Genomic DNA, 26,761 nt, shown 5'->3' with positions numbered 1-26,761 from the left:
CCTAATGAAATCCTTTAATATTCATGTAGAAATATAAACTTCACCATCAGTTTTAATACCTATCATTTAAATCAAAAGAGGCTCTCTGTTTTTCTCTTACACAGATTCTAAATCTAAGTAGACTCCTAGCAAACTACCTACAGTTAGAACGCCAAAACTGTAGAATATCATTCGTTCACCACATTTTGTTTGATTAAAAGACTGGAAAGTCATGCTGATCTTTCCCTTTTATTAGCTCATGAGAGCATGACCTATTTTCCTTGGATGTCTTATTTTACAGCCCTGACTACAGTAGACACAGTATAGACAGGCTCCAAATGACTCATTTATTGGAGGAATGAGTGAGGAAGTTCAGACACAATACTTTTAAAAAATGTTCATTGTAAAAATAAATATTAATAATCCAATCACATGGTAGGCATTAAATAGTATAAAATGGCATATAGTGAAAAGTATCCCTTCTATGTTTATGTTCAGTTCCCATCCTTTCTAACAGGTAAAGATTGTAATTTCTTTTCTTCTCTCCCAGAGCAATTCTGTTCATATAAAAGCCAATATAGATGTGTACACATATACATACACGAATGTATATATTTTCCACCTTCCCTCTTTACACAAATGGTATCATAATAAACATATTTTCTGCACGTAGCTTTTTCCATTTAACATTTAAGTACAGAGGAAGTTTTTTTTTTTATTGCTATATAGAATTCCATTGTATGAATGTACCATAATTAATTTAATCATCCCCAAAAGATGGTCATTGGGGCTATTTCATATATTTTGATATTATAAGCATGGCTATAATAAATAACACTTATGCAAGTACACTTGCAGGTGTACTAAGGAGTGAAATTTGGGATTCTAAGACTATTTGACTACATACACACCTCCACATACAATAATTAGAATGTTTTCTACCTGGCAGCATATATTTCAGTGCTTCTAGAAATAAGTATCTATATACAATTATTATAGAGTATTCAACGCCTAAGTATACCTATTATACTAAATTTCAATTTTAATAATTGTTTATCTTCTCTGTCAATTGTAGTACAAATAATTTACAGTCAAAAAATAAGTAAAGTTTTAATTGTTAGTTTTGCATGGAATAAAAGAATAAGATTACATAGTGATTTTATGATTCCAGAGTTATACAGAATGTCACTTAGCCACACTTATTCATTATCCATCCACAAACTAAGTATTCTGTATGCGTTTTTTACCACATTTATTTGAGATTGATTTCATTTTTAATAAATTAATAATACAATACACAATATACAAGACATATGCATCAATTAAAATAGTCAAATTAGCATCCTTATTCACACAGATAGAGAGTAAAATCTATTTAAACCTTTCTGATTTGAAGTATGATAGATATAAGTACAGTCCTTCTTCAATTGTGTTCAAAGACAATTTAACAGGTATTTATGTCCCTTTTTGCAAAGATTCCCTTCTTTCGTTTCCTGAAAAGGCGAAGAACAGAACCTAAGGCTGTGCTGTCACACTCGTCTAAATTCAATAGATAGAATGATCTTTTTCATACTGTTCATTTGCCTTTAAAAGAGTTATATTCAAATTAATACATCTCAAAAACTCTATTTTACCTTAGTATTTAAACTTTAATTATTCTTTGATAAAAATCTTGTAGGGGGGCTTCCCTGGTGGCGCAGTGGTTGAGAGTCCGCCTGCCGATGCAGGGGACACAGGTTCGTGCCCCGGTCCGGGAAGATCCCACATGCCGCGGAGCGGCTGGGCCCGTGAGCCATGGCCACTGAGCCGTACAGTAAAAAAAAAAAAAAAAAAAAAAAAAAAAAATCTTGTAGGGATTATTTTTATGTTCCTAGTTTATCACAACTCTTGGAAAGAGAAGTGCTTTCAAATAACCAACAATTCTATTTGTTAAAGACTGCCAGATTTTTCCTTTTTATAGTTACTAAATATGGATTTCTGGTCCCAAAGCTGTTATATATCTATCTACGTTTATTTCTTTAGTTTAATAGACATTTAGTTGAAAATAATCTCAGGTAAAATCCTCCAGAGGAAAAAAAGAAGCAAACATTTATTTTAAATAATAACGACACTCATTTACTATACTGCTATTTTTCACCTTATGAATAACTAGAGTTTATAAAAAATTTGCAGGAAATTCCAGATAGTTTGAATTGAACTGAATTTTAGAAAGGAAAAACTCAGGGCAATAACTCAAATATATTAATGAACAAAAGCTGTGGGACGTGCTTACTTTAACTGTCGATTTGAAAGTAGTTTACATTTAACTTTTGATGTTTATAGAATATAATACTTAGTTTAAATAGCATCTCTGAAGAGGCTCTACAGAACTCAGCCAAAAATATACCATGAAATCATCAGTTATTTCAATGTACGTCCTCAATTGTTATCTGTAATTCTAAAATTCGAGAACTTTGAAAACCAAAAACACGTTCATTAATCCAAACTGTGTTAGCTAATAACTAATTTCCAAACTGACGGCAAGTTACTTATGGTCTATGGATCGCACAAAGAGGGAATATCCCTATGTATTAATGCAGAAATATTAATATACTGGCTTGATTTCATTGGGGATGTTCTATTAACATATTTTATAGGCAGTGAGTTAACTTCCTAAAATTAAAAAAAAAGCTGAATTCTAAAACATATCAGATTCTTATATGATGAGCAGCTGTGACCCTCATATTAACCTGGGGATCTGACTTAATCAGACCATATTTATTAATAAATACAATATTTTATCCTATAATATTAGTATGAAACAAGGTATCTATCTTTTTTAAAACAGTCATTCTTAATCATGTAAGCAACAGAGTTTCATGAACAATTCAATAAGTTATACAACTCTTAAGAATTATAACCACAAATTTGTTAAAGCATTGCCAAGTTTAAAGAAAGCCTATATTGAATTAAAGATAAAGGCTTCTTGGTAACTTTTTTGATTTTCTATTAGTCATGTCTGATTTTGCAGCTTATCTATGAGTGATTCCCATATTCATGTATGAATATCTCTTTATAAAATTATGTATGGTATTAGTTAAAATATTCTTTTAAAAAAACTTATTTTTATCCAAAAATGCATAATTTTAAAAAGTCAATTCATGTATCCTTTCATTCAAGATAGAGTATTTAATAGAGAACAGAATTATAACCTTCAAGCCCAATAAAAAGAACAATATTACTAGAATATATTTTTAAAACACACCACTATACATCTAGGAAGCTATTATTCATAATCACACTTCTTTAAAATATAAGCTTTGGTAGTAACACTCCCTTCTCATTCAAAATAAAGTCATATTTTAAGTAAATGGGAAAACTCCCAAGGTAAACACGTTAAGTTCTGCTTTCATTAGATAAGAGAAACAAAAACTGACTAGCTAACAGTTCTTAGCTAACAGTTTGGGTATTATTACACAAGGCTCACAAAACTATTAATGAAAAACTCACAGCTCTACGCCTCCTATTTAGCAAACTCCTATCTCTTTATTATAAATTACTAACTATAGTATAATTGCAAATCTAAATATATTCCCTGGTGATTACACATTACCGTCACAAATCCAAAAAGCTACAACACAATGCACTTTCTGCAGGAAAATTAATTATTCCAATTCTAGGCAGCTCAATAGTCAGAATTCAGCCACCAGCTGGCTAATAGGTACAGTCTGAGCATTTACCAGCAGGCTTCTGCATTAGTAACAGCAAGATTCCATTTCACATAAGAATTCTGCACATGCGATGGATAAATGATTTGCTCTCAAAGAGTCCTTAAGGCATATGAGTTTTATCCCCTTAAATGTTCAGGCTAACCTGCTCCACACGATGTCATCAGGATTAATTCTGAAAGCAAACAAAAAGGTGTAATGAACTGCTCTGTGCAGAGGAATAGGACCAGGGATCCTATATCCTATAGTTCAGATTTCAGCATCTTGGAGCCACAAGAAATTTATTCACCAAAGGGTCAAATGACTTCATTCCGTATTTCCAAAAACTAAGATTCAGAAAAGGTGATGTGATTTTCTGAGACTCCAATCAGAGAGAAGCAGGTCCTAGGTTATAGGCTTGGGTCCCTCCCTGAGATCAGCCTCCTTACAAAATGAGAGTAACTAATGCCCAGAAATGGGCCGCTTTGTTAGAATTTTCCAGACCACACCAAGATTTTCTATGATCTGACCATGAATTAAAATTATTTGATGGATACATTTTATGGTTTGTAAATTATACAACAGTAAAGCTGCTCAAAAATCAATGGGTAGATGGATGCATGTATGGTTACCTAAATGGATAAGAGATTTGTAATGGAACAAGTATAGTAAAATGTCAATGGAAGAATTTAGTCTGTGGGTTTAGAAGTTTTCACTGCAAAATTCAATTTTTCTGTATGTTTAAAAATGTTCTTGATAAAATATTAGGGATAAATAAAAAGATAATGGGCATCATGTCTACAATTTATTCTCAAAAAGTTCAGAAGAAAAGGGAATGTGATAAAATGTTAACCATCGGGGAATCAAGATGAAGGGTATAAAGGAACTCTATGTACTATTTTTGCAACTCTTTTGTAAATTTCAAATTGTTTCAAAATAAGAAGTTAACAGAAGGGGAAAATATATGGCAGAAGTTAGTGTTTTAAAGGCCTTTATTTTTTAAGGGAATTATATCATCTTAATGTCTTCCCGAGGTATATGATCCCATGCTCTCTCCACCACACCATACCTCTTCCCTGCTCAATTCCCCTGAGACACACAGAGAGGGCTTCTGGCTATTAAATTTTTTTTTAAAAAAAAACCTTCACAAATCTATGATTGGAAGGTAGGTTTACATGCGCAAAAGCCAACCACTACGGACGAAATTTTGAATGAAATATGTTAAGTAAACCTAAATAAATACAAACACACACAAAATCTCAACAGCTATTATTTTTTTTAAAAAAGCTGCTAGCAGTTCTTTTTATTTTTTAAATTTTGCATGGAGATGGAAAATTAAATTTTCCCTTGAGGGCAGTTTGTACTGGTTAAAAAAAAAAAAGTAGACATTTTTAATTAACTTCTTGTTATGCAAGACTGAGGCAAAGATCCTTTTCTGGAATCCACAGATTCTTTACAAAAAAGAGGTACATGGCTCTGTATCATAACTCAAAAGAATGGCAAAAAAATGTCTAGGCTGGGAGTGGAGGCTCAACTTCTGAATTAAAATTTTCTGGGGCTGTTAGGAACACCTGCTGTGTTTTTATCTTTGCCTAGAGGCAGGGATCCTAAAATCCCAGTAGGGGAGTGAGGCTGAAAGAAGTCCCTTTATGGAAAGATGTACTCCATCACAGCATGGTGAGCTGTAGGCTCTGGAGAGAGCTAAGCAGTAAACGAGGTTCTGAAGACAGCCTTTGATGTTACCTTGCGACAGTGTTAAATATGGAAATACGTTGTGGGCTCCCAAACCTTCTGTCTGGACACCTAAGTCTGGGCCAGTGCCCACCCTGGGTTGAAGGACCTCTGGGAAGCCTTTTCAGCCTGAAGGAAACCCTGGCTTGAGGCAACAAGAGGGGACCGGGAAGGGAGCAGAATTTGGGTGGGCTTCTGTGTATAAATCTTCTCATAAACCAGAGACTTCAATGAGAGAGAAGCAGGTCCTTCATAATAGGCCTGGGTCCCTATGAGGAAAGGAGCTTCCTGGGGGCTGGGAGCAGGGGAAGGTGACCCCTGAGCACAGGGCAAGGCTGGGATGTCTGGGTGGGCTGTGCGCAAGGAATAATAGGAACTATAACACATGCTTTCAGGCCAACACCACAGTTGAAGTGATTTTCCACAAAAATATGGCACTATGAGCTTGTCTTTTTAGTCCTTAAATTAAATAAAAGTTAGAGCTGGAAGAAGTCTCAGATATTATCAAGAAAATCTTCTCACTCTGTATATAGGTAATAATAATAGTGTGTAACCTGTTCATAATGCTTATGTGCCAGGCATTGTTCTATGCATACATTTGCATATATATTAACTCTCATAATCCTTCCAATAGCCCTGTGATGTAAGAATGATTCTATCCCCGTTTTATAGATGACAAAACTGAGACACAGAGAACATAAGTAATTTGCCCAGGGCTTCCCTGGTGGCGCAGTGGTTGAGAATCTGCCTGCTAATGCAGGGGACACGGGTTCAAGCCCTGGTCTGGGAGGATCCCACATGCCGTGGAGCAACTAGGCCCGTGAGCCGCAACTACTGAGCCTGCGCGTCTGGAGCCTGTGCTCCGCAACAGGAGAGGCCGCGATAGTGAGAGGCCCGCGCACCGCGATGAAGAGTGGCCCCCGCTTGCCACAACTAGAGAAAGCCCTCACAAAGAAACGAAGACCCAACACAGCAAAAATAAATAAATAAATAAATAAACTCCTACTCCCAACATCTTCTTAAAAAAAAATAATAAGTAATTTGCCCAACGTTGTACATCTAGTAAGTCAAAGATGAGAAACTGAGGCACAAGCAGGTTCTAACACTTATCTGAGTACATTCAGCTTCCTGTTAGGGATCCAGACCACAAACCAGGTCCACAGACCATGAGTCTGAATCTGTTTCTAGTGCACCATGTCACCTACAGCTCATATTATGAAAACCAAATAATGCCATGCATCCGAACCCCCAAAATCTCACCATAAAATGTTCACACTAACATGTCTACTTCACAGAATCCCCAATACTCAGCACTGGTAAATGAATGAAAAGAAGCTGTAACTAGTGTAGTACAGAAAATTCAGTGTAATATGTAAATTATAAAATTCATCTTTTACTGTGGTAAGATCCTGGAAAATTCAAAATGTTCTTGTTTCTACAGCTGGGAAATTACTGTAATTAGATGAAACAGAGGAAGAAATCAGGAAAACTCAAGACAGAAATATTATTGTTCCTGCTCTAAGAATCTGGTGCAGCAGCAAGACGAAGATGGTTTTTTCCCTAGAACAAATGATATACTGTTACCCATCTCTTCATTTTAAAATGAACAGCACTGGTTGATATTTACCCTTCACTGATTCCCCAGGGCCTGTCCTAATTTCTTTCCCGAATTTAGAGAAATAAAAAAATAATTTGTAAGTGTTCTCTCAAAAGTCTTAGTAATGGATGCATCTGTGTTTCTTAATCAATGGTTTCATAATTCTCTCTAGGAGAAATTATTGAAGGAAAGCAAAAACATTAAGGTACAGAAATGCTGGGAATATCAAAGCCAAAGTCAAAATTTCCTTTATTATGCAGTTTCTAAGAGTGCGAACAATTCTTCTCAAACATCTCAGATAGCACTTAGCAATGTAATTTCAGCATTTAAAACACCGCTGATGGACTGAAATCCAAGGTCAAAATGAAAAGACTACCTCTTTATGTCCGGCTGAATGGCTTCTTTTTGGCAGGTGGAGCAAATCTTGAAAATTCTGAAGTTAACTGTCATTATACAATATCAAAGTTTTTTTTTTTTTTTCCCCACAACACACACCAGGTAAGATTCAGTGAACATTAATATCTTAAACTTCTCTATAAACTTTTAGCCTTACTGATAAAAGGAGATTTTTTTTTTTATTAAGAGGAGAAAAGTTGAAAAGCAGTTGTCATTTTCTGTTCATGATTTGATTGTGAGCGCCCCTAAAAATACTAAAAACGTGCAGCTGAAAAGTGAAGTAAAAAGAAAAGTTTTCTTAGCTGCATGAACACATTCTCCCAGAGTTGAGGTGCTAAACTCTGAGATAAAAAATATTGTCATGACATTTCTTTTCATTTGTTTAATCAAATGACCTGTTAAAGAATAAGGTTGGATTTTAAAGTCTAAAGATAAAATGCAATTATACTTCGAAACAGCAATTTTCAAGCATTTTGGTCATAGGACCTCTTTATACCCTTCAAAATTATCAGGGACCCCAGAAAGCATTTTTTTTTATGTGTAAGAAATTGCAACTGAGATGTGTTTAAACAGATAAATAGACAAGCACACGTTCCATTATCCTTCAAAGCAAAGGTTTCACACATATCACGTAGCCTTTGGAAATCTCCACTGCATACTCCTGAGAGAAAGGAGAATGAAAAAGAGTAAATGATGTCTTATAATTAGCATGAAAATGGCTTTGATCTTGAAGAACCCCTGATAATGGTCTCTGGAACCTCCAAAAGTCCCTGGAGAAGATGCTGAGAACAGCTGCTTTAGTATACCACGTCATTTCCAATTTAAAATCAAAGTGTTAAAAATGAATGTATTTCTCATCTCCCAAAAGAAATACTGCCACCCTCACTCACCCCATTTAATCTTTGATTTTTTGAAGCCGTTGTCACCACAAAATATTCAATGGCAACAAGCGCTTGAATCTTGGGAAGGAAGGTAACTGACTATTAGTTGTGCACCAACATTCACCCTCCCTTTTCACGATAGAACTTCTGAGTTTCAACCAGGCACGTGTCTATCCAGCTCGACTGCGTTTCCCAGACTTCTCTGCAACTTAATGCACGTGACCATGATCTGGACAAGTGGAATCTGAACAGATGCTGCCTTTTACCTTTCAAAGAACTGGGAGGCTCTCCCTGGCTTTTTTCTCTCTTCCCACAGGTTGGGAGACGGCAACATGGGGACCACAGGTTTAGAGTATCAGTTCTCACCTGCTCACTACGTGGGTTGCCATGTAAGAAGGTACATGGCTTGTATTTTATTTTAGCCTCTTGTCTCTTAGCTTCTAACTCCTGAAAGAATGTTCATGGTGCTGAAAAGAGGCATTCTACATTAGGCAGGCAGGTTTATTTCACACACACACACATGCATGCACTAACACACACACACACCCATAATGTGTTTTACTTTTAAAACAAATTCAGAACCTGTAAAAAGGAAGCAGATACAGAAGGTCGAGTCTCCGGAGGGAGAAGAAGAGATGATAGATAATTTATTGAATTAATACCTGTGTGTCCTGAAACTCAGCTGAATACCAGCAACAAATACTGCATCAGTGGGACACACCTAATCAGTTTGCCAAGATATTTTTCTCATTTCATTATTTGGGATACCCTTCCTATTTATTTATTTATTTATTGAGGTCTACTTGATTTACAATATTATATAAGTTTCAGGTATACAGCATGGTGATTCACAATTTTTAAAGATCATGCCCCATTTACAGTTCTTATAAAATGTTGGGTATGTTCCCTGTGCTGTACAATATATCCATATAGCTCATTTATTTTATACTTAGTAGTTTGCACCTCTTAATCCCCTACCCCTATCTTGCCCCTGCCCCCTCCCTTCTCCCCACTGATAACCACTAACTTTTCAATAAAGTAAAGCATCTGTTAAAGTGTGAATCCGTTAGAGACCCATGTCGTTGTGTTAAAAGTACCCTAAAATTTCACCATGCTTTACGGTGCAGAACTCTGGGTTCATTTTTGAATGTCTGAACAAATTCAGGGATACTTTCTGAGCAAAAAGGCATGATCCCATCTAGACACATCCAGAGAGGAGAGTCCTCCTCTATGAGAAGGCGGGCTGGGGGATGGCTACCCATCAGCCTTGACAGCACATCTGGTTTGCACTGTTCCTGGCACAAGCAGCCTGAGCCCCCATGCGCCTGAAGACCAGAAACGCAGCTCTGCTCTAAGGTAAACGTGACCGTGAAGGAGCTGATCCAAAGCAGAGATTCCCAAACACCAGTACTGTCAACTCACAAAAGAGGTCCCTGGCTTCCTCAGGAAAACAGAGAAAAATAAAGACAAACAGGATAAGTATTCGATCAAGCTAAATATGTTCCATTTAAAGGTCTGTTCTTAGGTCTGAGATGATGTCCTTCCTATGCAATGCGGTTGATAATGAACACAGGAGCCTCTTTAAAAATGTACAGTCTCAACAAAATTTTAAAAATGGGCAGCTCTATGCCAGTTTCCAGATTCTGAAATTGAATTCTGTTGATCTCTTAAGTCTAAACATTTGGAAAACATTGCTCCAGGGCCCACAGTTTGTTTCTGTTTGTTTTCTAGTTTGTAATCTACAGCATCGAAAGACTGCCCTGTCTTACGACAACTTTAGTTAACAATTAAACAACCTATACAAACAGCATGTTGAGAGAAATAATGGTAATTAACATTTGCATAGCACTTTATTATCAGCAAAAGATTTTCACTTATATTCTATTATTTGAAACTCAAGAGAAAAATGAAAGTCCTTTGAAGGTATGGCCCTAATCATTGATTCTTGATCACCAGATAACCAGAAAGCTATACACACTTGAACCCTCTCTGTCTGGGCATCCAGAAAAACTGCTTTAATCCCAATGTATATGAAGCCCTTGACTTCCACTGATATCTTAGGTAAGAACCCCCGTTGGTGGTTTGTAAACATTGCTAAAGGTGGTCTCTATTAAGTCAGTTCCATTCATGATACATTCTACCGAGGTCATAATTCTCCTCAGCTGATATACCTATTGCCCTCTAAGGAAAAAAAAATGTGAAATTCAACATCTTTCTTTTTCCCAGGCTTCTAAGGGCACAAAGGAAGTTAAGGACACAGTTACTATGGCTCTCTCCTGACAGATTTGTTTTTAAATTAATTTATTTATTTTTGGCTGGGTCTTTGTGGCTGCGCGTGGGCTTTCTCTAGTTGCGGCGAGCGGGGGCTACTCTTCTTTGTGGTGCTCAGGCTTCTCATTGTGGTGGCTTCTCTTGTTGCCAAGCATGGGCTCTAGGCGCGCAGGCTTCAGTAGTTGTGGCTCGCGGGACCTAGAGCGCAGGCTCGGTAGTTGTGGCACACGGGCTTAGTTGCTCCACGGCATGTGGGATCTTCCCGGACCAGGGCTCGAACCTGTGTCCCCTGCATTGGCAGGCAGATTCTTAACCACTGCGCCACCAGGGAAGCCCCTGACAGATATTTTTAATAGAACTATTTTCTTTATTTCTGCCTTACCATCGACATTTTCTTTTTTATTAAGCATTAAATTGCTTTTGCCAGTAAAATTATTTGCGCTAATTCTGACTTTGCCACTTAATTAAGAATGAAACTTAAGGAAGGAATGCTTTTCTGATCTCAATGTCCTTAACTGTTGAAAGGTATAGCACTAGCAATACAAGGAGAGAAAAATGTTCAGGGGAGATGGGAGGATTCCCAGTGTGTCCTGACGTTGCACACTCTGCTTTTGTGAAACGCAGACCCTGAATATTAATATCAGTATGAAGCATGACTCGGTGTATGGACTTGGGAATCAGTCTCATTACTACATCGTGTGACCTTCAGTATCTTGCAAAATATGTCTTTTAGAAATTAAATCTTTAAAAAGCAATCGGAATGGCTCAAGATTGCTAATTTTTCTAATTCAAAATCCTCAACACGGTTAACGTGACAAATCCTCTTACTTCTATAAGTGATATAAACATCTAAGACAATTTTACATTTGATTATATAGTATGTTATATATTCAGAACAATACCCTTTCTAAAAATGTTATTTTCATGCTATGCCATTGATGCTGGCTGGAATGATTTCTATTTAAATGTAGATTGTTGCTGCAACTTAAAGCCAGTCTAACTTTACCAGAAACAGGAGCAAAAATATGACTTACATTTAATTACAGGTATACCTCGTTTTACTGCACTTCACTGATATTGCGTTTTTTACATATTGAAGGTTTGTGGCAATCTTGTGTCCAGCAAGTAAGTCTATCAGCACCATTTTTCCAAAAGCATTTACTCACTTCTTGTCTCTGTGTCACATTTTGGTAATTCTCCCAATATTTAAAACTTTTACATTATTACTATCTTCGTTATTGCTATCTGTGATCAGTGAGCTTTGATGTCACTACTATAATTGTTTGGGGGGCGCCACAAACTGCACACCTATAAGATGGCAAACTTAATCGATAAATGCTGTGTGTGTTCTGACTGTTCGACCAACCAGCTATTCCTCCATCTTTCTCCCTCCCCTTGGGCCTCCCTATTCCCTGAAGACACAACAATACTGAAATTAAGCCAATTAATAACCCTGCAATCCTCTAAGCATTCAAGTGAAAGGACTCACATGTCTCTCACTTTGTATCAAAAGACAGAAATGATTAAGCTTAGTGAGAAAGGCATGTGAAAGCCAATACAGGTCCAAAGCTAGGCCTCTTGTGACAAACAGCCAAGTTGTGGATGCAAAGGAAAAGTTCTTGAAGGAAGTTAAAAGTGCTACTCCAGTGAACACAAGAATGATAAGAAAGCAAAACAGCCTTATTGCTGATACAGAGTTTTAGTGATTAAACCAGCACATTACCTTAAGCCAAAGCCTAATCCAGAGCAAGGCCCTAGCTCTCTTTAAGTCTGTGAAAGCTGAGAGAAGTGAGAAAGCAACAGAAGAAAAGTTTGAAGCTAGCAGAGGTTGGTTCATTAAGTTTAAGGAAAGAAGTCATTTCCATAACATTAAAGTACAAGGTAAAGCAGCAAGTGCTGATGTAGAAGCTAAAGCAAGTTATCCAGAAGATCTAGCTAAGCTAATTAATGAAGGTAGGTATGCTAAACAACAGAATTTCAATGTAGGTGGAAAAAAGCCTTCTATTGGAAGAAGATGCCATCAAGGACTTTCATAGCTAGAGAGGAGAAGTCAGTAACTGGCTTCAAAGCTTCAAAGGACAGACTGACTCTCTTGCTAGGAGCTAATACAACTGGTGACTTTAAGTTGAAGCTACTGCTTATTTACCATTTTGAAAGTCCTACAGCCCTTAAGAATTATGCTCAATCTACTCTAACTGTGCCCTATAAATGGAACAAGAAAGCCATGACAGTACATTTGTTTACAGCATGGTTTACTGAATATTTTAAGCCCACCCACTATTGAGACCTACTGCTCAGATAAAAAGATTCCTTTCAAAATCTTACCACTCACTGAAAACGTACCTGCTCACCCAAGAGCTCTGATGGAGATGTACAATGAGATTAATGTTGTTTTCATGCATGCTAACAAAACATCCATTCTACAGCCCATGGATCAAGGAATAATTTCTACTTTCAAGTCTTATTATTTAAGAAATACACTTCCTAAGGCTATAGCTGCCACAGATAGTGATTTTTCTGATGGATGTGGGAAAAGATAATTGAAAACCTTCTGGAAAGGATTCACCATTCTTGATACCATTAAGAACATTTATGGTTCACAGGAAGAGGTCAAAATATGAACATTAAAAGGAGTTTGAAAGAAGTTGATTCTAACCTTCATGGATGACTTTGAGGGGTTCAAGACTCCAGGGAGGAAGTAACTGCAAATGTGGTGGAAATAGCAAGAGAACTAGAATTAGAAGTGGAGCCTGAAGATGGGACTGAATTTCTATAATATTGTGAAAAAGACTTTCACAGACGAGGAGTTGCTTCTTATAGATGAGCAAAGAAAGTGGTTTCTTGAGCTGGACTTTACTCCTGGTGAAGATGCCGTGAAGATTGTTGAAATGACAAAAAAGGATTTAGAATATGACATAAACTTAGTTGATAAAGCAGCAGCAGGGTTTGAGAGGATTGACTCCATTTTGAAAGAAGTTCTACTGTGGGTAAAATGCTATCCAACAGCAATGCGTGCTATAGAGAAATTGTTCAGGAAAGGAAGAGTCAATGGATGGGGAAAACGTCATTGTTGCCTTATTTTAAGAAATTGCCACACCCATCCCAACCATCAGCAACCAGCACCCAGATCAGTCAGCAGTCATCAACACTGAAGCAAGACCCTCCATCAGCAAAAAGGTTACGACTCACTGAAGGCTCAGTTGATGGTCAGCATTTTTAACAGTAAAGTATTTTAAATTACGATAGGTACTTTTTAAAGACATAACGGCATTGCACACTGAATAAACTACGTTATAGTGTAAACATAACTTTTAAATGCACTGAGAAACCAAAAAATTCACTTTCTTGTGATATTCTCTTTATCATGGTGGTCTGAAACCGAACCTGCAATATCTCTGAGGTATGCCTGTATAAATGAAAAGCTTCAATCCAAGGCTAAATTAATTTTAACATCAGATAAACGCTAGCTAACCAAGAATAAAATGACAATATTTTGTTTGTTTTCATAAAGAAATATACTAGAATGTATAGCTCCACAAAGCTAAGAATGTGTGTTTTGCTCACAGATGAATCCACAACACCTGGCATATAATAGGTGCTGCATAAGGACCTGTAAAACGAATAAAAGGTTTTTTTTAAAAAAGACAGATAACGACAATAGTGTGATTCCTGCCATGTGCATAATATAATATTCAGGAGGGCACATGTGCTCTTTCTGATTGGATAATACACCTGAGACATTTTTTTAAGAAAAATTTCTTGGCCATATAATATTTAAGAAATGAAAAGCAAGGTAAAATTTTAACTGTTAGATCTCCTTAAATATTTAGATAGTCTAACAAGGGGCACTTTAATTTATTTATTCACTTTAATCTTTAAATTTTTATACAATTTTTAAAGGTTACTTTCCATTTGCAGTTATTACAAAATATTGGCTGTATTTCCCATGTTGTACAACACATCCTTGCATCTACACCACAGTTTACTTTGGACTATTCTGAATAGTGCTGTCATGAACTTTCAATGTGCACATCCTTTAGGACACATATGTACACCTTTCTATTGGGTATATACTTAGAAATGAAATTGTTTAGTCATAAGACATGCCTGTGTTCAGTTTTATTTTATTTTTCTACATTTTCTTGAATGAAAGATTCTTTAAACTCTATAGTACTTTACAATTTCAAAAGTTTCACACACATGATTTCATATATTCCCATAATCAGTCTTTTCTCACTCCTATATTTCCCCTGCCACTGGTAACCACTGGTTTGTTCTCTATATCTGTGTCTGCTTCTTTTTTGTTATATACACTAGTTCGCTGTCTTTTTTTAGATTCCACATATAAGTTATATCATACAGTGTTTGCCTTTCTCTGTCTGACTTATTTCACTTAGAATAATGCCCTCCAAGCCCATCCATGTTGCTGCAAATGGCAAATTTTTGTTCTTTTTTATGGCTTAGTAGTATTCAATTGTGTGTGTGTGTGTGTGTGTGTGTGTGTGTATAGTCCCTGAAAAAGGGACTATATAAAAAGGGGCACTTAAAAAATGTATTTGGGGGCAAATCTTTTTAGTGGGTTATAGACAATGAAAAAATGGAAAGTATATAAGGGAGCAAAATTGTCAGACAGTTAGGGGTTCCAAAATTTACTTTCAATCTATTACTAAGAAAGATGGATATCGTCTTTCTAACTCACCATATTAATCATGCCATATCTCATCTCATAAGCTGCTATGAACTGAACGTATCCCCTCAAAACTCACATTGTATCTTGAACCCTTAATGTGATGGTATTTGGAGATGAGGCCTTTGGGAGGTAATGAAGGTTAAAAGAGGTGATAGAGTTATAGGACTGTGGCCTCATAAGAAGAGAAAGAGAGAGAGAAAAAATTTTCTCTCTCCACCATGTGAGGACATAGAAAAGGCAGCCATCTACAAACCAGGAAGAGAGTCCTTGGACTTTCCGGCTTCCAGAGCTGAGAAAAAATAAATTTCTATTTCTTACGCCACTCAGTCTATGGTATTTTATCATGGCAGCCTGAGCTGACTAACACATAAGACTTCAAGAATTTTAAACTCCCTGTTAAAATCATATGAAACAACTGTAGGCTTCAACGGTCTTAATCAAGTCTCTTTTCTCATCCTTTCCCTTCCAATCATACTCAAGAAACAGACCAGGAAAAAAAAAAAAAAATCGCACAAAATCATATATGTCTGACTGTAATTTCAGGTCTAGTCAGGACCTGGTCTTTACAAAAGAAAGAAAAATTAACCACCTTCTTTCAGTTTAGGTGTATTATTTATCCCACCTGAAAATTTTTCATCTTTCTTTTTCTTTTCTTTTTTTGGTTCTCCATCATATTCCTGAGCTATATTTTATAGCAAATGTAGAGATAGACTTCCCATGAAGTCAGTGTACTTAAGCCTTCACCTCACTGGCCTGGGTTTTGCCCCCAAACCTCGGAAGAGCCACAGCAATATAATCACATAGCCGTGTGTTCTTGTAAAATTTCCAAAAGTGGGAGCGATGATCTGCGGTTAGATCAGATGTTCCCCTTTGTGTCAAGTAATCTTAGAGAGCCTATGGGCATGTTTGGAATGTAAGAGAGAGCTGGCTTGGGAATACTTGTAATTTGGGTTCAATAAGGTCTATTTCTATAGCGCCCATAACTTCTGCATAAAGTTGAGTTATTACTAGTGTAGTAACAGCATCCTAGATTACTCCCAGCCCACTCAACTTTTCATGTGAAAGGTGCCAGGCTAGAGATCATTTCACCACAAACATGTCTGGCAGTGCCCAGCAACAGAAGTTTATGGGTAGCTGAGGAAGGAATAAAAGTGATTTGAATGCATGGAGTTAAAGTTCATCTGTAGAAAATGTATCCAATCATGAGATAAATATAGAGTATAAAAGTATAAGTGGAGGATTTTGTTTTTAATGAAGTCTAATCAAAGAAGTTCTCACCTATCTAGAATATACTCAATAACACAATATATACAATGATAAATGTACCATACATCTTTTCTTTCTTTATAAAAATAATATGAAATTAAATTGATATAAATATGTTTTTGTAAGGCCTAAATGTGTATCGGTACTATTAAAAAACGTGAATGTAGTTGGATGAAGTTGCATGTTTTATTGTACCCGGATGGACTGTGTCCTAGCATTACCTTGTCAATAATCAGATTTGAAGGTGAAAGAAACGCTTCTGAGCTACTGTAATAAAAGAGAAATTTCAATCAAGCATGTTAGAGAAAAGATAATATTTACTTTCCAGTCTCTGTATAAAAATGTTACAAAACCCATGTCATAGAAGATACCATCAAAGAGTAATCAGCTCCAAAGTGCAAAGACAAAAAAACCCACAGGTGTGTTAGGCCGTTAATAAATAAAAGTAATTTCTCCAGATTGTGTGATCTTTTATTTTTCTTTGATTTGTTATGATTACTGTATTCATCCTAGGTACCCACGTAATATGCAATTGTATGTTTTCTTATAAAATATAATTTTGTGTTCTTTTAATTAAAAGGGGACATCCTCCCTCTCCTCTTACATAAGCTTCAGACCTCACAAAACTTGGATCTGTTACTGAACAAATGATCTGCTTTGACAGTAAAATGTTTTAAATTAATATTAAGTATTTACTCTTACTATAACAATAAATCTACACAAGCAGCTATGAGTACACAACACAGTAAATAGAAGAGACAATGCAGTTCAGGTGGTTCTTTCAATCAGGCCAGAAATAAAGGAGATAAAAACACATTCAAGCAAAGCTAAGTTAATGATGAGTTGATGATTTCAAGAAAGTGTTTTGTATTACCGACGCAGCGAAGACTTCGACCAATCTGTGCGCATTTAAGAAACTGGGTCTCAATCTAGCTTGGTGGGTGAAAAAGGAAAAAAATTGCTGGCAATTCTCAGCAGCTTTATGGATCTGAGACTTCCTTAAAATATGGCAAGTGACTACGATCTCAAGAAGGCATGCAGCACAGAGATAACATTAAGGTGATCGATTTTTAAATTTTATCCTGTAAACCAAAAGCTCTCAGGAGATGTAATATTCCACAGAAGGCATGGATGATAGTTATCAAAACTTAAATGCAGCTTTCAAAGATGTACTTGGACTAAAGGCGACTCTACGTTAAGAAACAGTAATCTTCCTACTTCTTATGAGACACTGAGAAGAAGTATGATGCAGATGAAAAACAAAGGCGTCTTAACACTACCAGATGTGGCTTTTGGTTAAAGCAGTCGTTCTCAAAGGATGGTCCAAGGACCAGCAGCAGTATCTGGGACCTTGTTAAGGGTATAAAATTTCAAGCCCCAGCAGAGGCCTACTGAATCAGAAACTCTAGGGTTGAGGCCCGGCACTCTGCATTTTAACCAATCCTAGAGGTGATTCTGATATGTATTCAAGTTTGAGAACCACTGTATTAAATAAAGGCCTGGAATAACATCCCCTTAGACATCCCATCAACAGCATTTTAAGGCCTGTCATAACAGACAACTCATGGCTCCTTTCAGCACTTCCTTGTTGGCCAAAAAATATATTCAGCACTTCCCAGGGTTTGTCATCACATGTGGATAGCCTTTGGGGAAAATTAATTTGATGTTAAACATTAAAACTGTACCACATGGATGAACCCCCCGCAAAATAGTATGCTAATTGAAAGAAACCAGAAGCAAATAACTCTATGTTTTATGATTTCATTTATATGAAAAATTCATAAAAGGCAAATCTACGGGGACAGAAAACAGATTAGCAGTTGACTGGGGCTCAGGGCAAAGAGGAACAGGAACTGACTGCAAACCAACAGGAGGAATGTTTTGGGGGTGATGGAAGTGTTCTAAAACTGCATTGTGGTAATGGCTGCACAACTCTGTAAATTACTAAAAATCATTGAATTATGTTCTTAAAACTGTTGAAGTTTATAGCATGTGTATTAGTTTTCTGGGGCTGCCATAACAAAGTACCACAGACTGCGCGGCTTAAAACAACAGACATTTATGGTCTCACAGTTTGGGGGCTAAAGTCTGAAATCAAGATGTGAGTAGGGCTCTGTTCCTTCTGAAATCTTTAAGGGATCATCCTTCCATGCCTCGTCCTAGCTTCTGGGGTTTGCTGGCAATCCTTGGAAACCCTTGCTTGTAGATTCATTCTCTGATCTCTGCTTCCTTTGTCACATGACCATCTTTTCCCTGTGTGTCTCTATCTTTTCTTATAATAATACCAATCATATTGAATTAAGGACCACACTACTCCAGTACACCCTCATCTTAACTAATTACATCTGCAACAACCATGTTGCCAATTAAAGTCACATTCTGAGGAACTGGAGGTTGGGACTTCAATATCATTTTGGGGGACACAATTCAACCTATAACTGTATGCAAATTTTAGACTTCAATCTTTACAAGATGTCCACACAAAAGTTCACATGATACGCGAATGTGTGCTATTAAAAACATCTCTCATAAAAACAGTATTCTTGGCAATTGTTGCATTATTACCCATTTCTTAACAAGACACACCACGGGGATCCATGCTCTTGAACTCAATCCTGGTAGAGAATGATATTCACAATATAAAGAACAATGAATTACGTATCAGTATATAAAGTTTGATTCCTACAGTAAGTGGTAGAGAGGAGTGAGCAGATCAAGGGGGAAATGGCAGAGAATGGAATTCTTTTTTTTGAGAGTTACCGTTTAGCATCCATCAGTTTATGTAGCCTTGTTGAGAGAAGGAGGTTCCTATTAAAACACAGCCACCTTCTGCAGCGGTAGCCAGGAGTCACACAAAGGAGGCACCTGGCTCTGAACTCTGTTAATGAACTGGGTCTAGGCTGCTCAATTTAACCCAGTTGCTAACTGTTAATTCTCTCATTTCATCCGTGTGCAAGCTTTCTTGGGCTTTTTTTATTGTTATTGTTTGTTTGGCTGGTTTTGAAAATTCCTTCTTTGTAACAGCTTGATTCCCATTAAAAGAAATATTAAATTTGGGTTTCCTTTTTACATGTTTCCAAATGTTCAATTCCAATAGATTTGTCAGGTTCAGGGTGTACTGGTAAGTGGAGAGCCACTGCACCCTCACAAATTCATTCATTGCTAAAAATTGCTAGATAAATCCATTCTATCAAACGAGGGCCTATCTCATATAACCTAACACATTATCCATAACGTGTCTAGTTGGAATTGCCCCGCCATATTCCCTTTAATGGGGTCTTCTTAAAATTTCTTCCACAACACCATCAATTTCCAATATATCAATATTTTATAATTTACTTGTTTACAATGTTTATTACATACCATCTGTCTCCCTGAATATAGGATAACTTACCAGAGTTGTAATCTTTTATTATTTATTGATAAATATCTGAAGTGCCTAGAAACTTCAATGGCATATAATACGCATTCAAGAAATACCTACTGACTTCATTGAATAGTTTTTCTGGTATGACTTGAAATACCCCCAACCTTTTCCCCTGCCTTCTCCACCACCTCAGGTAATGGCTGACTTTGACCTGATGGACCCAGGACAATTTCATCTTAATTGACCTGCCATCTCCATAACATTGTGAACTTTCTTTTATAAGGTTCTATGCACAATTTAGTCTTCCCTCTGTAGTCATGAGATGTAAGGAATTTAACATAAAAGCAAGAACAAAACACTTTTTTGAGGTCTCATAGTTGAGCATAGAGCAAACTGTTTTGAAAATAAAAAGCTCTGGCTTAACAAAGCTTTTATTGAGATCTAAAGGTTCCTTCTGAAAGACCAAGTACAAAAGATATCTATTCAACTAATCTTCACAAACCAATTAGAATTACTATCTCTTAGAATTTATACCTTTCTACACTTTTTATTTCTCTATGAAATAATAGTAAGTTTCTAAATAGTGTTTGAAGCTTAAGAACATACAGCAGTGGTTCTCAAACTGTCACCTGCATGAATAGCATCAGGAGGGTGTGTTGAATCACAGATTGCTGGGACTTACCTCCAGAGTCTCTAATTTAGTAGGTCGGGGTGGGGCCCAAGAACTGGCATTTCTAACAAGTTACCTAGTGATGCTGTTGCTGATGATTCTGGAACCACATTTTGAGAACCTCTAGTAAATGTCATTCCCCAGTTCTCATTTGTTATTTTTGTTTGTTTGTTTGTTGTTTTTTTCTCCTAGAGTCTCCCAGATTTCTGATGTGGAAGAGCACATCCATAATGGTTCCAAATCATGAGTTAAGCAGCCCTCTACACGTCAGAAAAAGCACTACAAATGCATAAGAGTCATCAAGCTCCCATCCAAATCCCTTGAGAGTATACAGAAAACCCCTTGAGGGACTTCTTGAAAGTCTACAGCTATCTCTTCAGCCTCTTTTAATCGAACCCGGACCACATTCATGATGAACAACAGCAAATATCTGGGGCAGTTGTGAACCAGTGAAAGAGCCCTAGATATGGATTGTGATTAAGGTTTCTGGCCCAGTTCTAGCTTGAAGTTTCAACTATCCTGATTTCCAAACGACAGTGGTATGTCAACTTTGTACAGTTATAACGAAAGTAAAACTAGATCATAAGAAAAAAATCAGATCATATATATTTTTTAAAGTATATAAAGGTGAGACCAATGAATCAATAATTTTCTGTAGTTCAATTTGTAAATAAAAGGGCTCATCTGCTGGTTGGCTCAACAGAAGTTATCACCCAAAATCTTCGTTCCCATCTCTAACCGAAATGTAAAGAAAATATCTAACGTATGCAAAGGTAGAGAAAAAAATATTGATGAAAGATTATCATATAAGCCTCAAATTTTATGCTGCCTAATGAGTTTCACTTAAAAAACAATGATTTGATCAATAAGCTAAATTTTGTAACACTTCCTTTAGATTAAAAAGAATCAATTTAAGTCCTTTTTAAAAACTCTAAATCGCTAAATGCTGTCCTACATGCTTATTTCCTCAATGCAGATTTGAATACCAACTACGATATCACATCTTGACACATTCATTGGAAAGTCAATGGATTTCTGGAAAATTATAAATTTGTAAGAGGCATAAAATTATACAAAACAAATTCTTAATATCGATTTTCTGGTATATTAAAGTCTTAAGTGAACCAATTTCAACTCAGATAATGAAAACAAGATTTCCCTCCATGCAAATTTACCAGGGATCAAAACATTCTAAATTTAATTCTCATGTATGGATAGCTAATCAGTAGAATTAGAGCTCTCAAACTGGGGCAGCAATAAGAAGTGTGTGTGTGTGTGTGTGTGTGTGTGTGCACGTGCGCGTGTGCACGCGCAGTGGGAAGAGCTGAGCTTGGGACGAGGACGTTGGAGAAACGAGGCAGCGATGAGCTAAACTCTAAAACAGCAATTTTTAGTGTTGAGCTGGACAACCATCATAAAAGCATATCATTATACTCTTGAAAGAGAAAGGGTTTTTGCATATTTTACTGCATTAAAATTTACATAAAGTAAAATTTTTTAAATCTTATCTGATAACTATATAACCATAATCATAACTACATAGAGAGATAGATAATCTCACCCATATATAATCACCCCAGAAAGATCTTAAGGCTTCTTTTCAGTCATTAGGTACTCCTCACACACATTAGAGGTAAATCATGTCTCCCGCTTCACTCTCCCACACAATACAGGCCAGGATTCTTCTCTCCAATGCTGACATTAAAACTATATTACAGGGCTTCAGAGATGATTCAAATGCTTGATTCATATTTCACAATTTTAAATAAAAGTCTGCAATGAAACAAATGCTAAACACAGAGAAAGATATCAAGCCCCGTATTTTAACATACTGGAGACCAACATCAGGACTCTCATCAAGCCAACAACTGACTTATGAATAAGTAATTATCATTCATTTTAATTATAAAATACATTTATACTCATGGCCTCTTGTTTCTCTCTGCTTTATGTATTGGGCTTTTGTGTAATGTTCCGTTTGAAAGGATTGTTTCCTATTGCAAATAATTTGAAAACTACTGCTTTACAACATACCTGAAAGGAAAAAAGAAATTGAGTTTCTTTGTAATCGTGTCTAGCACTGGCAAATTCACAATTCCAAGAGGCAGTGCTAAATGGGAAAATCTTCTTTGTTAACGTGTATAAACCTTACTCCCTGTAATATCCATGCATTCACTTCTGTTTCTACTTCATCTACTCCACAAAGCTACACAGAGAAAAGTTACTTTCCTAAACAGTGCTTAGTGCCTAGAATATTCTCCCTCTGCTCCCACCCCTGTCATACATCTCCACATAAATGACTATTTATATGATACCAAATGGTACAGCCATTACAACTGCATTTTGTAAGTCAACATAGTAACTGCATAACACAGAAAAATCTCTGCTGTAACATGAGGGTCTCTCCATGTACTGACAAAAAGCAAATTTACCTAATGCATAGCAGGTACTCACTAGTGGTTACTGATGATAGTTATGTAATGATAGCGTAATTAAAATTCAACCCTCCACAATCAAGAATGGCAGATTTCACTTATATACAATCAACCCTAATTAGGTCAATTAATACAGAATACACTCTAAAATAGATATTTATGTCGCATATTGTACTTGACAGTCCTTCTTTTCAAGGTAAGAGAGTCCAAGATGATATGGTTTGATGGCAAGATTTTCCTTTTTGATGATTTGCAGTGCACTAGAAACTTAAATATGCACGGAAAGCTAGCTTTCTCCTAGGACTCTAGCAGTTACATGACATTTGAACAGCCCCATCAACATATTCAGTGACATTAAATAAAGTGATATGTTTAAGGAAATAAACCTTTTAGAGACAGCCAAGACATCGACAATACGCAATAATTAATTCAATTAATATCACTTGAGGCCCTTATTATGTCCAATGAATATATAGATGTTTCATATTTTAAAGCTAATTCAAACATTGGGACTTAAGATATGTTCATTTTCATACAAAGTCTGAATAAGAGATATTTCTTATAATATATTTGAAACTTCACCATCCCATATTTTCTTGTCATGCTCAAAAAATGTGCAAAGATTGTAATACATAACTAAGAAAACAGATTTCTCCTCACTTTCTTCTTCTTGTTATCAGTGAGTTAAATTTTATACCAGAGTTAGGAAAGCACTGAATGCTTGCCTTTAATTTATAATTCCGCTAAGTTATGGAAATTACTCGGTGATCCCAGGGAAGCATGTTCCTTAATCCGAGTATAAAGACTTACAACCGTGGGTAATGTGGTGTTCAGTAGCTCTTAGTCATTGCCAACGCTTGCTCTCCATGCTTTGAGTAGCAGAGATTATAGTGAATGAGAGGATTTCTGTCTTTTCCTTTAAATTCAATCTCATGACTTTTCAATACTTAGTTCAAGAATGGGAAAGGATAAAGAGCCTTTATTTAATATCATAAACATGAATTGATTTATCTGTATTATCATTAACCCAATATAACAAATGTGGAAATTGAGGCTCAGAGACGTTAAATGACTTCTTGGAGCCATAAGCCAAATAAGCGCTAGAGCTAAGTGATTTACAAATCAAAACTGATGCTCTTTCTTCTATAGTGTCTTCATCCTCTTTGTTAATGTTGACTAATGTTCTATTTCATTAATGATCTCACACTTAATCATAATCTTATTTATCTTTAGCAATAGAGAGTCATGATACAATGTTCATATCTACAATTATGGTGGATTCCAAATCCATTGTGTGTAAGTGAAGGGATCAAAACTATTTAAAACAAAACTAACTTTGGGATCTTAGGAAAAAGTCTTGCCTGAGGCTCTCCTTGCCTCCTTGCCTGAGGCTCTCCTCAGAGCATCTCTCAGACGCTCAAGTATGCTCTATAAATGCACATCAGGATTAGAGGCAGACCTGGCATGAGGTCTTTTCTTTATCCAGCCAAGTTTTCAATCGAGCAGTTACCTCTAGAAACTAGTCTGGGATAAACAGTACCTGAATTCAAATTAAAAAAGAAAAGACATTGAAACGTACGTGCAAGCCAATTTCAGTCCAAAAGTGATAGTAATCAGTTAATGAAGGAGTAGAAATGTTTGTTTTTAGAAATAACAACGAAATCAATATTTTTTAAGAAAAATAGTATATTATTGAACATGAATGGGTGCTCCTCTTTAGAATGCAAGATGGAGACACCCTCAGGTTACATTAAGTTGCAGAGATTTGTTGTAAGGATGTTTATGATTTCACACAGATTCTCATCTCAGTAACAGATACCTCTCAACTTTTGAGCTCCTCTATTTTACTCACTGCTTTAGCTTCCATGGTTCCAGGCCCTAGTAATTGTCTTCTTTCAAATCCCTCTCTACTTTATACCTCATGGCACTTGTGTGGAACATAGAGTCTCATGGATTCTGCCCTTCCCTTCCCTTCTACCCCACCATCCACTGCTCTTGAATTCAACGTCTCCAGAGAGAGATTTGTTCACTACTCCACAATAATCACTATCAAGTGATTGCTCAGTGAAGCTCATGACCAATCTCAATACTTATAAAGAAAGATATTATCTTTTCCTAGTTAATAAGAGTCATGTTAATCAAATGGTTACAAAAAGGCACAATGAGTACTTCTAAAAGTGGAATGAAAATTGTGCACAGCCTATTGGATTATCAGTGCAGGTAACTACTACCTCTTTGGAGAGAAGCTCTGAATCCTTTGAGTTTATAAGATCCAATTCTGAAAGATGTCTTCAAATGGTCCTGTCTTCTTATTTAAGTCCCTTTTGCTCATAGAAAGTTTCTAATGTCTGTTCTACTATTGATGAACTAAAACATACCAGATATAAATAGCACTATGGAGGCATTTGTATTGTTTACTGGTTTCTTCATCAATATTCTTAGCTCCCTGTGGGGGAACCCTATGAGCTCTGTCTGTTGTTGGGCCATCTTTTCTGGCTGTTAAAGGAGCAGTGGGTCTTAGAATATCTGACCATGGTGAGCCTCCAAGAAAGCTGAACTACCAAGTTTTATAGAATGCCTTTAATGACATCTAAATAGCCTAATTCCTGTGCTTCTAAATAAAATAACTGTTGACCAACCTAAAATGACAGTTTTCTTCTGACAACGAATAGGGTAGGACTTCACTGGTATTTCAAGTTCACCTCAAAAGAAATGTGCTGGAACGTAAGTCTCTAATCTAAAAGCAGTGTAAGAAAGTCATGCCTTTCGATGCAGCAACGCCTCAAGAATTTTCCAGTCTGAGTATACAATACATATCAAAATAGCATTAAAGGAAAACGTAATTGCAATTATTAGACCCGATAGTCTCCCTTCAAAGTAACCAAGTGATGGAGGCTGAAGTGTTCCCACATGTGTTCTTGGTGAAAATGAATCAGGTCAGCCATTTTTAGGTGAAAAATTGAACTCCAGTGTTTATGATACAATAGAATCATGAAATGTTTAGAGCTGGAAGAAATCTCAGGGTTTATATAGTCCAATATTTTCAACTTTATTCTCCAATAGAACAATAGTCTAATTAGATTATTTTATTTCTCACAAAAAGTCATGGGGGTCAAATATATTTTAAAACCTTGAATACTTTCATCTGCTTAGAATAACCATTCCCTCCTTCTTCATCTAGTAAATTCCTGTCCCTCTGCTAAAATTCAATAGAATCCATCAGCTCTGCTAAGAACTCTTTTGACTAAACCAATAAAGGTGGTCACTCCATCTTCCTTGCTTCCAGAGTACTGCTTATGTGTTTACTATAGCACAGATGGTGTCGTTACTGTAGTTAACTGTTAACAAGACTATCATCACCGTGACAACTAGCTTATTCATTCGGTTAGAGTCATCTTAAACATGCATCTCTGGTATGAAGGAGGGGGTTCCACAAATGTGATGACTTAAACGCTTCCCAGAAATGCACCAGTGGAGCATTATCACTTTTAATAGAGAAGAAACTCATTGCTAAGTTTCTATAAGGCATATTGACAATATACAACATGTTCAATTAACATACGGTTTGAGGACTTAACTCTGAGAAAATAAGACCTACCAACATATCTCGCATAAGCTACTGAATAATATTCAGGCAGTAACTGCCCTTGCAGCTATCAGGATCAGTGTCCACGCAGTTCATTTACTGCGAGGAGAGGTAAAAATTCTACAGCACATCTCTGGCTCTCCATCTTTCTGATCTCTTAAATGCAGATGGCACTGCCTTATGTCTGGTAGGAGGTCTGCTTACTG

At 36.4% G+C, this 26,761-nt stretch overlaps 1 protein-coding gene across 1 annotated transcript in view; it reads right to left on the bottom strand.

Annotated features, from left to right (window-relative positions):
• Positions 1-26,761, bottom strand: part of GPC6 (glypican 6) — a 1,093,791-nt gene that overhangs the window by 770,483 nt on the left and 296,547 nt on the right. The gene's annotated exons all lie outside the window — the stretch shown is intronic.

Source organism: Phocoena sinus, chromosome 18 (assembly GCF_008692025.1).
Source record: "Phocoena sinus isolate mPhoSin1 chromosome 18, mPhoSin1.pri, whole genome shotgun sequence".
Lineage (NCBI taxonomy): Eukaryota > Metazoa > Chordata > Mammalia > Artiodactyla > Phocoenidae > Phocoena > Phocoena sinus.
The sequence above is the reverse complement of the archived record's forward strand: the minus strand, read 5'-3'. Positions and strand labels throughout refer to the sequence as shown.